At 37.2% G+C, this 16,903-nt stretch overlaps 1 non-coding gene across 1 annotated transcript; it reads left to right on the forward strand.

Annotated features, from left to right (window-relative positions):
- Positions 1 to 6,062: 6,062 nt before the first annotated feature.
- On the forward strand, positions 6,063 to 6,200 carry LOC118757517 (U4 spliceosomal RNA). The gene has a single exon (XR_009246116.1). It is a non-coding gene; the product is annotated as a U4 spliceosomal RNA (small nuclear RNA).
- The last annotated feature ends 10,703 nt before the right edge of the window (positions 6,201 to 16,903 follow it).

Raw genomic sequence — 16,903 nt, forward strand, 5'->3', positions numbered from 1 at the left:
AGTGCAAAAACAACAAGCAAAAAATATCAAAAGTCATCACTCATGTTGTAAGAAATGGAATTATAATCCTATAGGAATCTCCAAATTTTTTTTAATGTATAACTTTCAGAATACCTGAGTGATTTCATCAAGACTTTAGTACTTAATTATTTAGTTTGCGGATCTGTGATATATTTTAAATGATGGATAGTTCTATGTGCCTCTTATGAATATTTAAAATCAGTCTTTAAGGGGAAACTCTGGAGTCCAATCATTGGGCTCAGCTAAGCCCTATGTCATACCAGTGACATTTGGATCAGTAACTTCACCTCTTTGTGCTTGTGTACCACAACTTATAAAGAGAAAGTAGCTACCTCATAATGTTACCATGGAGACTAAGTGAATTAATACTCCTCAGGGCTACCTAGTACAGTCTGATTTGTATTGAACGTTAATGTTGTGTTAACGTTGCAAATATTTTCCTGACAGTTTCTGAATACATATATTTTACATGCCTCCAATGCTTTTGTTGACTCACTCCATTTTTATTTTTATTCATCATTTTATAGCCCGACTTGCAATCTGAATAAATGCTGTCCTTATAATTATTCAGTTTATCCTTTCATTTCAAAGCCAAATCTTGCTGATTTTTGTGATAGGCCCGCTTTCTATTTCCTATCTCAGAAATAGCATTGCCAGAAAATAGGCCAAACTTTCCTCATGGAGATAGGATAAGTACATTTTTGTTGAGATTGTTTGCTACAAGATTTTTCGCTTGAGGTTGTGTCATGAGGATGACATAGTAAGACTGCATATAAAATTAAAATTCTATAAGGTCAACATTGTGTCCCAGTATTACTTAATGTTCCCTTGAATAATCAAGATAAACCAGTCAAGGAATCAATGTTTCAGAAACAGGCAGAAAAAGATCAAATAAAAAATATTAAGAATTCAGAGTAATTTGTAAAGCAACTGAGTATCAATTGAGCTCTTATTATCTTCACTAAAGTGCCTTGTGAATACTTAGAAGATTGTTTGAATGATGTAGATAGTTTAAATATTTGTAAGAAAGAATAATTCATTTGATAATGAATTTATGGAGCCAGGGCTATGTCATAAAATCTAAAACTACTGCCTATGGGCACCACCACCTCATGTGACTGCTGATTTTAGTCTTGACTGATGCTCTTTTAATTCAGTCCTCACTAATGTACCTTGGGATGCAGGCATGCAATGGAAGGTGACTCAGCATTTGGACCCTTCCACCCATGTAGGAGACATTGATGGACTTCAATATTACTAAAATCCACCTGACTCAGCTCTGGTCACTAAGGTCATTTTAGGAATAAGTAAGTGGATAGAAGACTAGGTATCTGTCACTGTACTTTAAATAAATAAATAATAAATACATAAATAAATGCTTTAAAACATTTTATTTAACATTGTTCATCCTAAAAGCCAAAATTCATTTATATTTTAAAACTGTGTTCAACCAGTTAGAATGTTTCTAAATCCTCCTGCAGTGTCTTGAATATCTTCCCAAAGTCTGTTTGAATGCTAATTATTTTCTGCAATCCTAAAAATGAATTAAATAAGCTCCTCCCCTTTTATTTGAAAGTGGACAAGATTTGGGAATATAATGAGTTTATTAGTGATTAAATGTTGCATTATATGAGAAAAAAGAAAGGCAGATTATTCAAATGTGCCCAAACTTTCCATAATAATCTAGTTGGTAAGAGGAGAAGCAAGGAAATTTTCAAGTATATAAGGAATGCCACATTGAGACAGATTCTGCCATGGCTTGCTGAGCCCTAAGGCCACTGGGTGACAAGGGTGTGTGAATATAAAAATGGGCAGAAGTCACAGAAGAAGGATCTTACACCTGTCCTAACAAGATTTGGGTTCCACAAGCAACCTGGAAACGCATGAAGCAGCTCTTCCTTTTATGGAACTTCAAGGCAGACATGCGCTGGGAGGTTCTCTTGATTTCAGCGTTGGGGCTCTGAAAGAAGAACTTAGCTGTGGCTCTCCTAACTTCTGACTCCAGAATTAATAAAAGGAATGACTTCATAAGCCACTAAAGCATTGATGGTTATTTGGTGACAGCAAGAGGACTAACACAAACGCCAGCAGCAACTAACCATGCTAGCTGTCTTTCCGTCCAGTTTTGCCGCTGTCACTGCCCTCACCTTCTGTTTCACCTGGGATTTCCTCTTCCTTCACATCTCCACCATCATTTCTCAGACACCGGGGAGTTTCTCATTTCTTGGTTACTTCATTTCTGCAGCAGTTGAAGATGAACGTGGGAGAAATTGAGAAGGGAAAAAGGAGGTTCAACCGCTCTAAATGCCAACTGCCTTGTCATTTGGACTAATCACTCGGCCTCTCCTCATTTTGCCTCTTGATGAAAGAAGGAAAAAAAGTGAGGCTTTCTTAGAGCATTGTGCGAATTTAGTAAGATAAATATATTTATCCAAAGATGCACTCCTTTAAAAGCTGTGTTTGTTCCCTCTTGCCCTCTTCTTAATGTGCAAGCATAAAGTTTCATGTGTGATCATGCCAATGCTTAACTCATCAGCTAGATGATGATATACATAAAGAAGGATAATTTACTCACTATAACATCACTGTGCCTGGTGTACTACCTAGAACATATAGATGCTGGGTATTTACATGTAAATTCAATGATTGGATATTCAGTTTTTACCTAGGATACAGCAAGTATTAAAAATTATATTTTTCTTTTTTTAAGCTGATTCAAAGGGTCAGTAAAAATTTAGTAGAAAATGAGTATCATGAAGAATATCTAAGCATGGGTTTCAATTTTTTCAGTTATATTTTATATCTATTTCCCCATAAACTTTTTTTAACAAATATTTAAAAAAAAGATTTATTATTTTATTGGAAAGGCGGATATACAGAGAAGAGACAGAGAGGAAGATCTTCCATCCAATGATTCACTCCTCAAGTGGCAGCAACAGCCGGTGCTGTGGTGATCTGAAGCCAGGAGACAGGAACTTCTTTCCAGGTCTCCAATGTGGGTACAGGGTCCCAAGGCCTTGGGCCGTCCTCAATTGCCCTCCCAGGCCACAAGCAGGGAGCTGGGTGGGAAGTGGGGCTGGATGGGATTAGAACCGGTGCCCATATGGGATCCCGGCACGTTCGAGGCAAGGACCTTACCTATTATGCTATCGCGCCGGGCCCCCATAAATTTTTGAAACTCTCTAATATTCCACACAGGGGCTGTGATGTGAGTTACTCTTCCTCCTTGTATTAGTCACTCTATGTTGTGTGTTTACTCTATTTGTTTCCTATTGCAGTAACAAATTACCACACCTTGGGTGGCTTTTGAAGCATTAGTTGTCATCTCCCAGCACTGTTGCTCAGGAGTTTGTGATATGGTTCCCCAGGACCCTCAGTTTTACATCTCCCAAAACCCAAACCACCTGTGCCTAGCACTGTGCTTTGTACTGGCCTTTGGAGGCTCCACAGGAACATCTGCTTCCAAGTTAAAGTTGTTGGTGAGGTTCAGTTGCCTTGCTTTTAGAGTGGAGCCCTATTTTCATGCTGTCTGCCATGGCACCAGCCTTTATCTTTGTATCTTTGTATCTTGTCTTATGTCCTCTACGTATCCAAACCAGTTGGATTACATAAAATCTTCTCTAATTGAAAACTACCCAACCTTTTGTTCTGTCTCCCTCTGACAACAGCAGGAACAAGTGCTTTTAAGGGATGCTGTGGTGACTTGTGGCTTTCCTCGCCAAAACAGGAGCATTTTACCATACCCCTGCACCACTGCATGACAAGACCACCATCTTCCTGGCCTCTAACAGAAGCAAAATCATAGCCTCGGCCAACTTGGAATCCTTCTTGCACATTTTTACATTTTATTTTATTATGTTAGTTATTCTTACAATGTCAATCACTCCCACAAAACAATTTCTCTATTAATTGAAGCAAGTTATGCGAATAGACAAAGAATTGCAACATCATTTTTTTCCTATCAAGAAAGGTGTTTCAGATGTCCTAATCTTTGTCTTGTGAAACCACTGCCTCAGTGTGTGTTGATATTTGGTTTCAGAACTGGAGGAATGAATGGAGGATAAGAGGAGTGTTTGTGGTACAGACGAAGAATAACAGATCTCCTTTTACTCGAAGGGCAAAATCTCGAAGGGCGAGCTATTTCACAGATGTTTATAAACAAATGTAAGGATATATGCAAGGCCCTAGAATATACAGCAAAATAGGGAACAGAGGTAAAGTAGAAGGGCTGACAGCATCTACTTTCACGAATTACCAAAATGTTATCTGATACAGTTTGGCGTTTTAAAAGAATAAGCAATCTGATTGATGAAAATGGCTGGGGAAGCCAGAAGAGGATCTGCACAAATGCAGTCAGTCAGTCCTGACAAAGGCTCAAAGGTCAAAGAGAAATGATCTTTTTTATCAAATGGTGCTGTTTTAGCTGATCATACACATAAAAACTTAAAAAAAAGAAAGAATTCAGTTGCAAACATAATCCTTGCAGCTTTCTCCAAAATTATTTCTGTGATTCAAAACCTAAATAAAAATGCACACTTGTTACATTACTGAGATAGCATAGGAAACGATTCATGTTGCATTGAGAACAGCAAGGAGTGCTTAGATATACCTCTAAAGGCATGATTCACAAAGGCACAAATTAATAACTTCAGCCTCAATAAAATGAAAATCTTTGGCTCGGTTAAAGACAGTATGATTAGATAGAGACTTAAAGAAAATATTTGCATAAATGTAACCATTAAAGCCCATCCAAAATACAATTTAACACTTAAAACTCAACCATAAGAACATAAACAAGGAAATAAAATATAGACAAAATGCGGATACTTCAGTAAAGATGATATGCAGATGACAGAGAAATTTTAAAAATGTGCAATGCTTTGTATTATTATAGTACTTCATTTTCAAACAAAATGCTTCTAAATCCATATTATACAGGCAGAAATCTATAGCGTGGGACTAAGTGTTAACAAGCACATGATAATAGTATTATACCTTTTACACTGCTGACAAGAGAGCAAAATAATACAGATCCCGATGAGGAGTTTTTAGATTCGGAGAAAAGTGAACACACTGTAACCATAAACATGAGCAATCCCACCCCTTGATGCTTACCCAACTGAGACTAAGGCTCAGAATCACACAAAGGCCTCAACATGGATAGATACAGAAGATTCCCTCACATCTGCTCCAAAACTTCAGCAACCTCCAGGCATCCTTCAGCAATGCACATCAACGAGCAAAAAATGTAATATATCTATATTGGTGAATGCTAGTTACTAAAATGAAAAAAGTTATCAAGTGACAGAACAGCAAGGAGTAAATTTAGATACGTAGTTTTAAGTGAAAGGAGTCAATATGAAAATATTATTGACTAAAAAATATTTAAAAATACCTGTTCTTGTATACATGCTCCCAGAGAAAACAAGTGCCAGGAGTTAGATTAAAAATGCATATATACGGCCCGGCGGCGTGGCCTAGCCGCTAAAGTCCTCTCCTTGAAAGCCCTGGGATCCCATATGGGCGCCGGTTCTAATCCCGGCAGCTCCACTTCCCATCCAGCTCCCTGCTTGTGGCTTGGGAAAGCAGTTGAGGACGGCCCAATGCATTGGGACACTGCACCCGCGTGGGAGACCCGGAAGAGGTTCCAGGTTCCCGGCATGGGATCGGCGCGCATCGGCCCCTTGTGGCTCACTTGGGGAGTGAATCATCGGAGGGAAGATCTTCCTCTCTGTCTCTCCTCCTCTCTGTATATCTGGCTGTGATAAAATGAATAAATCTTTTAAAAAATGCATATATAATATATATCATATAAGTATATTATATATATTTTTTCTATGTATACATTATATACATTATATATACATAGAGAGAGAGACTTATTAAAAAATTACTAGGTGATGAAGCAAGGAAATGAAGAACCATGCCAGATTCAATCTCACTGTCCAGAAAGGTTTCTAGCTATTTTTAGAGTTAAATTAAATAGGGAATGCCTGAGTGAATATGACAGGTGGAACTTGATAGGCAGGAGCAAGATACAGAGCTTGGCACAGTGTCAGTATTGTAGCCAATGAGGTTTACCTGAGGTGTGATTATTGCTAATTGAAATATCAGTGTGGAATAACATCTGTTAGCTGTGCAAAATTAGCAGATCATGCTTCTACATGTGTTGCCTGATAGAAGATATCTGCCAATATGATACCAATGATATGTGTTAAGTCAAATCATGTGGTAATTCATTCCAGGCTGGGTCAGTGAATAGAGACTCTACTTGTCCTATTTTTGGATCAATTTTGCTTGAAGTCTTTCTGATAGCTAACTCAACAGAAACACCATAATAACAGCTATTATAAATATTCAGTTACTATGAAATATGTGTAAGAAAATAAGAATATAGGAAAGAATATTTATTATCCACAGTTCCAGAAATATGCATCATGCACAACTCTAACTAGATGTCATTTTTGGAAATGACAAAATGTTAGAGCTAGTATTTCGTTCAGTGGATGTCAGGGATTTAGACAAGGGAATAAAAAATCAGCAGAATGTGATCAGAGAATTTTTTAGGACAAAGAAACTAAGGCTTTATTCTCAAATTTCATAACAAAACATGTTTGTTAAAATACATTTACCTATACGCTATAAAGTGCAAAGATTAACCTTAATGCAACTGCAACATTTAAATAGCAGTGTATCAATACTGTGCTATAAATTTTGAACACATATCTGACAGTAACATATTAACTTTGACAAGGTACTGCAAACATAGAGAAGATACAATCTTTTCAAACAGCAGTGCTGAAAAACTAACTTCCTTATAAAGAAAGCAGAATTGGACAACTCTACCTCAATTGAAAAATCAAACAAAAGTGAGTCAAATATGTAACTGTAAAATTTGAATCTATGAATCCAGTAAAAGAAAATTTAGTGCAAGTACACAGGACATTGATCCACACAACAATTTTTGGATAAAACAGTCAAACAATGAGCAACAAAAACAAAACTATATAAGTGATATTATACAAATTTAGAATTTTCTGAACAAGAATGAATACTAGGCTATTTTAGCTACAATGACTAATGCAACCATGAATATTACAGCCTGTTCACAATAGCTATGATGCACACTCAGTCTAGATATCCATCAATGGCTCAAAGGATAAAGAAAATACATTTAAACAAAGGAAACTGTAAATTGACGCAAAAAAAAAAAAAAAATGCCGGAGGCCAGCTCTGGCTGACTGAGAGCTTGCAAAGGATGCGTGGATCTGCGAGACAATAAGAAGAGATAAGACGCGGACCACTATGGCTTGACCCTCATAATGGACAACTCAGAAAAGTTGCCTTCTTTATTTACACACAAATCATCACAAGCTTTTGCACAATATCCAATTGTTTCATTTTTACTTCATGGTTAAGAGAATACAAAAAACAATCCTAAAGAAAACATTTTCAACAAACCATTACTCATTGAAACCTGCAATCACCTGGCTGAAGCCAGGAACTCCACAGTTGGCAGTACATGCGGTTACATAGCAACAAGTGGTTTACTTATATTCAAAAACAAGTTTTACCAAACACAAACTAACTAATATTGCTTAAAATACGAAGAGTGCAGAATTAAAAGATCATAAAAGGATCTTATAAAAGCATATAACAGAGATTCTTTGCTAAATCTTATAATCAAATCATGCATTAATTACCATCACCTTCACCTAGTGCTGATTCAATTGTTTTTTGTTCTTTTGTTAAAGGGCATTGAAAGGGATCAAGGCAACTCAGCCAATCTACAAACAAAGGGCCTTTGCAAGAAACTTCCTTTTATCCTTATAAACTGATTTCTTTCCCTAAATATAAGTGCCGATATAAGATAGAGATTTTAAGCCATTTTGAGGGGGTTCACATTTGTTTCCCTTTAGAAGATGCCCCATATACTTATGCTTTCTGTGGTAAGAAACTAAAATGCGTCATGTCATATGTTGTAACAGTTCAAGGCACATGGTAAACAAACTCTTTCTACCTCCATGCCATCTGTTCCAAGATATTATCAAGCCATTTCTTAAGGAAAACATTACTCATACTAGGGCAAGCTTCAGGACAAAAGTGGGCACATAACAGGATATTTGGAGACATTGTGGGCTCAATTGTACTATTGCATACATTTAGCTGTGATTTTATCATAGCCTTACGCAGCTAAAGATATTTTTATCATAATATGACTGATCAATTTGAGGTGTCATACCAGTTACAGGAATCACCTCACATTAGCAGAAAAACAACAACAACACCCTCAAGAGAATTCTATGAAACATCAGAGAGGTGATTGAGTGTCCATACAATGGGGCGAGGCAGCAATGAGGTGACCAGAGACATTCTGACGGCCCTTGCCTCGCTGCCAGAAACTCCTCATAGCCTTGCTAACCAAGGAGCGGTGCTCATCACACACCCATGCCATTCGACGCAACTGCATGGCTCCCCACAAGAAAGAAAGAAACTCCAGGGCCTGATGCAGTAAACTTGCATCCAAAGTCCTCGCCTTGAACGCGCCAGGATCCTTTATGTGTGCCGGTTCTAATCCATGCGGCCCCACTTCCCATGCAGCTCCCTGTTTGTGGCCTGGGAAAGCAGCTGAGGACGCCTCAAAGCCTTGGGTCTTTGCACTGATGTGAGAGACCTGGAAGAGGCTCTGGGCTCCTGGCTTCAGATTGGCACAGCTCCAGCCATTGTGGCTACCTGGGGAGTGAACCAATGGACGTAAGATTTTCCTCTCTGTCTCTCCTCCTCTCTGTATATACGGCTGATTAATAAAACACTACAACTAAAATGAACAAAAAAAGAAAAAGCAAATTCAAATTCATCAAAACAGGCAACATTGAAGAAGAAAATGAGACACAAAAGGAAAAAAATCAGTATGTCCTCTCTCACATAGTTTTATTTTGTTATTGTTATTTGCTTGTTTGTTTTTAAAGGCTACAGTAGGCTCACAATTACTAGAGTCTGAGATGTATGGTGGCACTGAGAGAGAACAGAGGGACATTTGGTTTCATAACAAACAGAAGTAACAATTCCTTTGTTCCACAGTGAAGTGGAGTCACACACAATAGTGTGTCACTGTGTATAAAGAACTAGAATAGAGAAGCTAGTACAGTCCAATTTCAATGAATTATCAAGTAAAAGGAAAGCCTAGTCATTTGATTTGAATGATTTATGTTATATCTTTGTGGAAGAATTTCCCAAGTGGCCGCAACAGCCTAAGCTGAGCCAACCTGAAGTCCGGAGCCAGGATCCAGGAGCCTCCTCTGGGTCTCCCATGTGGGTGTAGGGTCCCAAGACCTTGGGCAATCATCACTGCTTTCTCAGGCCACATGTGGTGTGCTAAATGGAGTGTGGATCTTCTGGGACATGAACTGGTACCCATATTAGATCCTGGTGCTTGCTACAGGAATATTTAACCACTAGGCCACTGTGTATGCCCAATAATTATTTTCATAAGGAAATTCATTTATAATGCATCACTATTTTCTGCCTTGCAGCTAAAGTCCTCACCTTACATGTGCTGGGATCCCATGTACATGCTGGTTCTAGTCCTGGTAGCCCTGTTTCCCATCCAGCTCCCTGCTTGTGGCCTGGGAAAGCAGTTGAGGATGGCCCAAAGCCTTGGGACCCTGCACCTGCGTGGGAGACCCAGAGGAAACTCCTGGCTTCGAATCAGCGCAATTCTTGCTATTGCAGCTGCTTGGGGCATGAATCATCTGATAGATGATCTTCCTATATGTCTTTCCTCCTCTCTGTATATCTGCCTTTCCAATAAAAAGTAAATAAATCTTTTTTTTTTAAAGATTTATTCATTTTATTACAGTCAAATATACAGAGAGGAGGAGAGACAGAGAGGAAGATCTTCTGTCCGATGATTCACTCCCCAAGTGAGCCACAATGGCCGGTGCTGCGCCGATCCGAACCCAGGAACCACTTCCAGGTCTCCCACGCGGGTGCAGTGTCCCAATCCATTGGGCCGTCCTCAACTGCTTTCCCAGGCCACAAGCAGGGAGCTGGATGGGAAGTGGAGCTGCTGGGATTAGAACCGGCGCCCATATGGGCTCCCGGGGCGTTCAAGGAGAGGACTTTAGCCGCTAGGCCACACTGCCGGGCCCTAAATAAATCTTTTTTAAAGAAGAGTTCACTGAAAAGCTTCTAGAAATAGAAAGAAAAATGAGCTTATTTAAGTACAGAAATGTTTTGAAATTCATTCATTGAAGAATCTCCAAGAAGTTAATAAAAATGTGTATTGTGAAAAATCTGCATAGGTTTCCAATTTATACATCTGAATACGCTTATCTTTGAAAATTATTCTCCTATAAACTCTTTCAACTAAAGTCATCTGCAGTATTTTTTTCTGTATGTCAGTACAATTTTAAAAACCTTAACATGAGCATTTCTTGTAGAAAAAAAGATATTACCCAATGCAAACACTAACGGAATGTTGTTACTTAAATTAATGTTATATATTTTGTATTTCTATAATTGTTTTATATATACTTGAAAGGTGAGAAAAACAGAGCAGAGAGGAGAGACAGAGGAGACAGAGAAGGGGAAGTCTTCTGTCTCATGGTTTACTTCATAAATGCCTACAGCATCCAGGGCTTGACTAGATTGAAACCAATGGCTTGCAAACTGTGTCTGCATCTCCCACATAGGTGGAAAGGGACCCAAGCTTTGGAATCATTATCTGCTGCTTTCCATAATGTGCCAGCTGGAAGCTGGATTTAAAATTAAACAGCCAAGATGCAAATTCTCCACTAGGATATGGGATATGGGCGTCTCACAAGGTGTTATCACCGTACTGTCTCTAAATATAGCTTTATTTTAATCTGATATACCTTATTGATTAAACTATTCTTTGTTTGTGTTGCCCTGTGATCCTTTGATATTCCACAATTTTTATGCTGGTGTCATTTTGAATAGGGAGTATTGCCTTCAGAGTTGGAAAAGAAACTGTTGACTTCTAAGTAATTAAAATCATTAATTATAGCTGATAGCCTTAAAAATGAATATATACATGCTTGTTAAAAGTATGCAGTTTGATACTTCTTATCAAACTGCTTTTGATATTTTATTTTCTTGAGCTAAAAACAGGTTTCTTCAATAGTTCCACCAGTGAACCAAACCTTCACATGCGGGTCGATTGCTGATAAAAAAGCAAATAGATTAATATGATTGAAATTTCTGTTTCAGCTATTTTTGTTGCTGTTTGAACTTTTTCTTTCAATATAATTGTTTTGCCAGTATTATACTACAGCAGCATATGTTTCATTGGTGAAATTGTTCCCTATACATATACTAAGTATTTATGTGTTTACTTAAAGTCAAAGTAAGAGAAAGAGAGAGGAAAGAGGAGAAAGATTTTCCATCTGCTGTTTCACTTCACAACTATCCACAGTGGCAGTAGCTGAGTGAGGCAGAGGCCAAGAGCACAACAGTTTGTCAATTGCTCCCATGTGGTTGGTAGGGTCCAAGTTTTTTGATTACCTTTTGTTGCCTCCCAAGGAAGCTGGGTTGGAATTAGAACAGCCAAGACTTGTAATGACATGCAATATGGGATCTTGAGGTTGCAGAAGCCGTTTTGTTTTTGTTTTTGTCTTTTGTCAGCGACAAAAGCTATCCTTATGCATTTTTTGAAACCATAGAAGGATTTAACTGGGTTATTGCTTAGAGAGACAAAAAGTGATCAATTCTGTCCAAACAGTAAGTTAATACATAGAAGTTCAGATAAAGTACAAGTAAGATTTGGAGGAACAACTTTTCTGTTGTATAATCCAGATAATTTCATTTTTATGTAAATCTCAAGCTCACTGAATATTTTTATATTCATTTCTCTATATTGATTAATTCAACAAATTAATCTGATTGCTTAATGTCATTTTGAGTTACAAATCATGATACATGTAGGGCATAAAATTAGGTGAGCATTGACATTAGAAATATAACACAAAGCTAAGAAATTTTGACTGGAGGAAGCAGAGAAGTTACTCATTTGCAGTGACAAATAACAACAAAGCAGTTAGTTGTTTAATACTAAACAGCTGTTTCCCACACAAAATTGGATCTAGTGCATTATAGATCAACTGGCATTAATAGACTGTGGGGAAACATGACAGTACCATTTGCAGGTGACAGTAGTCATTTTTGCCAAGGAAATAACTGACATGAAAATTTTGCATAACCATAGGTACATGACAGGATAATTATCATAGCACAATATTGATAGGCAAAATTTGAATAAAGCTTGTCTCTCTTTTTTGTTTTTTTAAACTAATTTTCCTTTATACGGGGCAACAATCAAATAGTGATTGTTTTCCAAAAACGCCAATTTTTGTGTGAATGTCTATTTGTGTACACTTAGTTTAAATTTACGGTTTTAAATGCTGTGCTTTTTGATTTCACGTTGTCCAAGCCATTCTTCTACACTAAATAGCTCTGAAAATGGCATAATCACTATCTGTACAGTAGTACTGATTTGTCATTACTTAAATAATAACAGGTAACTGTGAAAGTCATTTTTTTTCTCCTTCCGTTCAATTTATTCCTACATAAGGTAGTTTAAAAGCAGCTTCCAGAATGACACCATATACTCTTTTAACATTACAGACTGCCACCTTCAGGAAAATCAAGAAACATCTAAACACAATTGTGAAAATATTCACTCTGGCATCTTGAATTTTTACAACCAAATGCATACTGAGCAGAATACATTAAATGTTTCAAATGATTGGCTTGATCCATAATATATACAAGAACAAGACACTTTTATAACTGAATAAGATTAATCAATTCACATTGCAAATTAATTCTTTACATACAAATCAACAGATAGAATAAAATGTTTCATAAAGTTAAAAACTTAAAGTATGTTTAGTGAAATGTGTTTTGGCTCCAAAAATTAAAATATATCTAGTGTTTCAATGTGTCAGTGTTTCATTAACTTCATATTCTGAGTTATTTTATACCTATGACTCTCACTCCCAAAACAACATGGAACCTTTACGTTAGAACTAAGCAACAGGTGGCTATTTATAGGGAGGAAACTTTCAGCACTGTCTTAGAAGTTAAGAACAACTGAAAGCAAGTCATGATCTCCTGCTGTAGTATTTACCTAAATGTAATTATTGTGTTTTGTCTATCTTCATACAAATGTTGTCCATCAATCCGAACACAGCTCATATATCTTGAATACCTGGGCATTCCGAGTTGAAATAGGGGAGAATTATCACATTGTCTGATTCTTTCTTGTTCTAGATGAAGCCAATACTTTCAGAAAAATAGAGTCATCTGAGTGGAGCTCCCCAACAAACCTATTACCATAACATGTCTGATTATTAAGGCCAATTGGTTTTTAAGCAAAAACCCTTGGGATTTTAGCTCAATGCAAATCACAATCAAGAAACCAACATAGAAGCACACAAATCCAAACAAAATATTGTCACAGAATTGCTTCCTGCCTTGGTGTTTAATCAATAGTAATTATAATGAGTTTGTGTCACTCAATAAGAATTGTGCTCCTGAAACTTGAACAATCTATACTTTCCAGTAAGGGAAGATCTTTCAAATTCACAACAGAAAATAAGAAATATAACAAGAACTGATCAAATAAATTAGGTGATATTAGTTAGAAAATATTGATTATTGTGCTTAAGCACTTTTTATATGCTTAACTTTGTGTATGTGCTGGCGTTTGTGTCCATATAAATTGAGGACTTAGTACCATTTGTGATTCCAGGCATCCACTGGGGTCTTGGAAATTAGCAATGTGAGTAAAGGAAGACTAGTATATATAATTGTTCCTGTTAATATTTATAGTTAATGATGTGTCTTAGTCAAAAGCATTCAATGATTTTTTTTCCTCTTTATAAATAGATATAACTGGAATAACTTGGTGAAACATAGACCCAAGGTCACACAGTAACAGAAAAATGAAAACAAATGGGGAAAAAATAACAACCCATAATTTAAAGAATTATAACAGCTGGATGTTTTCTTATTCAATATCAGCATATCTCCGTCAGGAAAAAAATTGGGAGTGATTGCCTGATTAAGGATGTTTTCTTAAAAAACAGCAGTTGATGCTGTATCTTTCCTGACATTCACTGGCAGCCGACTGAATGGTGTTTGATGACTGGAAATACCAGAGTTGTTAATGAATCAGGGAAAATGAACATTGATTTCTGTGAGTTACACATAAATACTCGTTCTGGCATGTGCTCAAACAAAGGCGACTCTGGTTCAAGATGCCTGTGTCACACATAGAAGTGTTTGGGTATGATTCCCTCATTGAATTCCTTATTCTAGGTCCTGCTAATGTGTACCTTAAAAGGCAGGAAGTAATGGCTCACCAAGTTGAGTCTTTGCCTCTTTGGTGGAAGAACTAGATTGTGTTTCTGGTTTTTAGTTGCAAGAGAACCAAGTTCTGGCTACTGCAGGCATTTGAGAAGTGAACCAATGCATAGGAGATCTCACTCTGTGTGTCACTTTACCATTTAAATGGATAAAAACGTAATAAATAATATCAATATCTTCAAAGTTGAAAATGCTATGCTTCCTAAAGGAGAGAGAAAAAGAAAAGTTGTTGCACTACTGAGGATATTTTAATGCTTGTAACTTGTTAGAATATTAAAAAGAGGCAACATGAAGAAATGGCGAATGAAGCCATTTTCAATGAGTGGATGATAAAGTCCACAGATCTGCAGAATATATTGTTTTTATGTGATGGCTTAACAATGTGTCTGCCAGGAAGAATTGCTTCAGGCTATCCAACAGGAAGACTTGAATCTTCTGTTGTTTTCAGTGGCCATAACTGTCCAGCGATACTTATCAAAGATAGAGTTGCATTATTGATACATCAGAGCAGCTTAATTTATGTCCCGTGCAACTCACCCCAAATCTACTTTGCATGTGGTATTTATATATTCGTAAGTTTTCAAGGGTTTAGATACTTCATTTTATGCTGAAATCTTTCAAGATTCTCTTGAAATATTATTTATTGTTATCTAAAAAATTTCCCCTCTAGAGAACTTTATTTTATTAATCTGTTACTTTGTTGACCATTCGTTTGTGTTGGTGCCAAGTAAAGGAGATACTGGAAATTTTTACAAAGCTTTCTGTGGATTCTGTTTTGTTTTTTTTTTTAAAAAAGATTTATTCATTTTATTACAGCCAGATATACAGAGAGGAGGAGAGACAGAGAGGAAGATCTTCTGTCTGCTGATTCACTCCCAAAGTGAGCCACAATGGCCGGTACGCACTGATCCCATGCCGGGAACCTGGAACTTCTTCCGGGTCTCCCACGCGGGTGCAGGGTCCCAATGCATTGGGCTGTCCTCAACTGCTTTCCCAGGCCACAAGCAGGGAGCTGGATGGGAAGTGGAGCTGCCGGGATTAGAACCGGCGCCCATATGGGATCCCGGGGCGTTCAAGGAGAGGACTTTAGCCGCTAGGCCATGCCGCCGGGTCCAACCTGTGGATTCTGTTTTGAACTGATATGTTCAACAAAAAACAAAGTCTTTTTTTTTTTGCCTTATGATTTTCTACTTCTTTTTACTATGGAAATAAGTTAACTTTCCTTTTTTTTTTTTATGAGATTGAAAAATGCCCTCAATGAAGTTTAATATAGGATAGACTTCAAGGATCTCATTCCAGCCACCTCATTTTATGTCTTGCAACATTGAGGCCCAGACAAAACAGAGTTTCCCAAATTAAATGTTCAGGGTAAACAAAATACAACAATTAGCTTGAGACTAGAAAGTGGTTTTCAAAACAGAGACAGACTATTGTGTCCCTGCTTTAATTGCATTCTGAGGAAGCGAGCTTTCCCTAATCTTTTTGTGTTCCTGGTCTCCGACTGAGAAGGCAGATAACTGTCCTGGATCACAGTTATTCAGAACACCAGAAACCCACAATACTGCAGGTGCATTGTTCCATTCTGATGATCAGGAAACGTGGACAAAAGAAAACTCTTAAGTGGATTTTAGAGGAAATTGTAATTCTCTTCTCTAGACTCACAGTTTCAGACTTCTCAGAAATACCTGAATGAAAGCGCACTTTCACTAGTAATGATGTTCACTAAAACCAGACAGCAACCCTGCATGCCCTCCCTTAGTCCAGGGCCAACTCACTGACGTCACAAGAAAAGAATAACGTTATGTGGAGAACTCATTCAAGTCAGCACCCCTCTTTTTATGAGCTATGATGAGTTAGATTGGTCTTTTTCACATGAACCACAACAGCTCATAGATTTTTTTACCCCACGATCCACAAATTGAGCATTTAAGTGCATTTAGTCAGTTACACATGCGCACAAACACACACAAAGCTTATTATTTTTCATTGTTGCCTAAGTATGTGCTGAAGCCAAAAATCAACTATTTTTAGTGGTACAATGTGACTTGAAAAAAGCTCACTGCAAATGTAATAAACAAAATAGTATTCCGTTGCTAAAAAATTTGAAATCCACACAAATAAGATGCTTCAGAAAGTACATGAAAATGCATTTTATAAATAAAACTATGCCTGAATTTAAATATTTTGTACAAAAGCAATATGTTTTTGTACTTTAATCATTAGCTATAAATCAAAGAAAAGTGCATTTGTCTTTGTGTGTGTGGTATTTCACTAAACAGTGTGGTCTCCAATTGTGACCATGTTGCTGTAAACCACAGAATTTCATTTATTTGTATATCTAGGTAGTATTCCATCCTATCTCACATTTTCTTTATCTATTCATCAGTTGATGGACATGCGTTGATTTATCTCTCAGCTCTTGTGAATTGAGCCACAATAAACATGGGCTACATATGCCTCTCTTGTATGCAGGTATTGCTTCATTTGCGTA

Source organism: Ochotona princeps, chromosome 9 (assembly GCF_030435755.1).
Source record: "Ochotona princeps isolate mOchPri1 chromosome 9, mOchPri1.hap1, whole genome shotgun sequence".
Lineage (NCBI taxonomy): Eukaryota > Metazoa > Chordata > Mammalia > Lagomorpha > Ochotonidae > Ochotona > Ochotona princeps.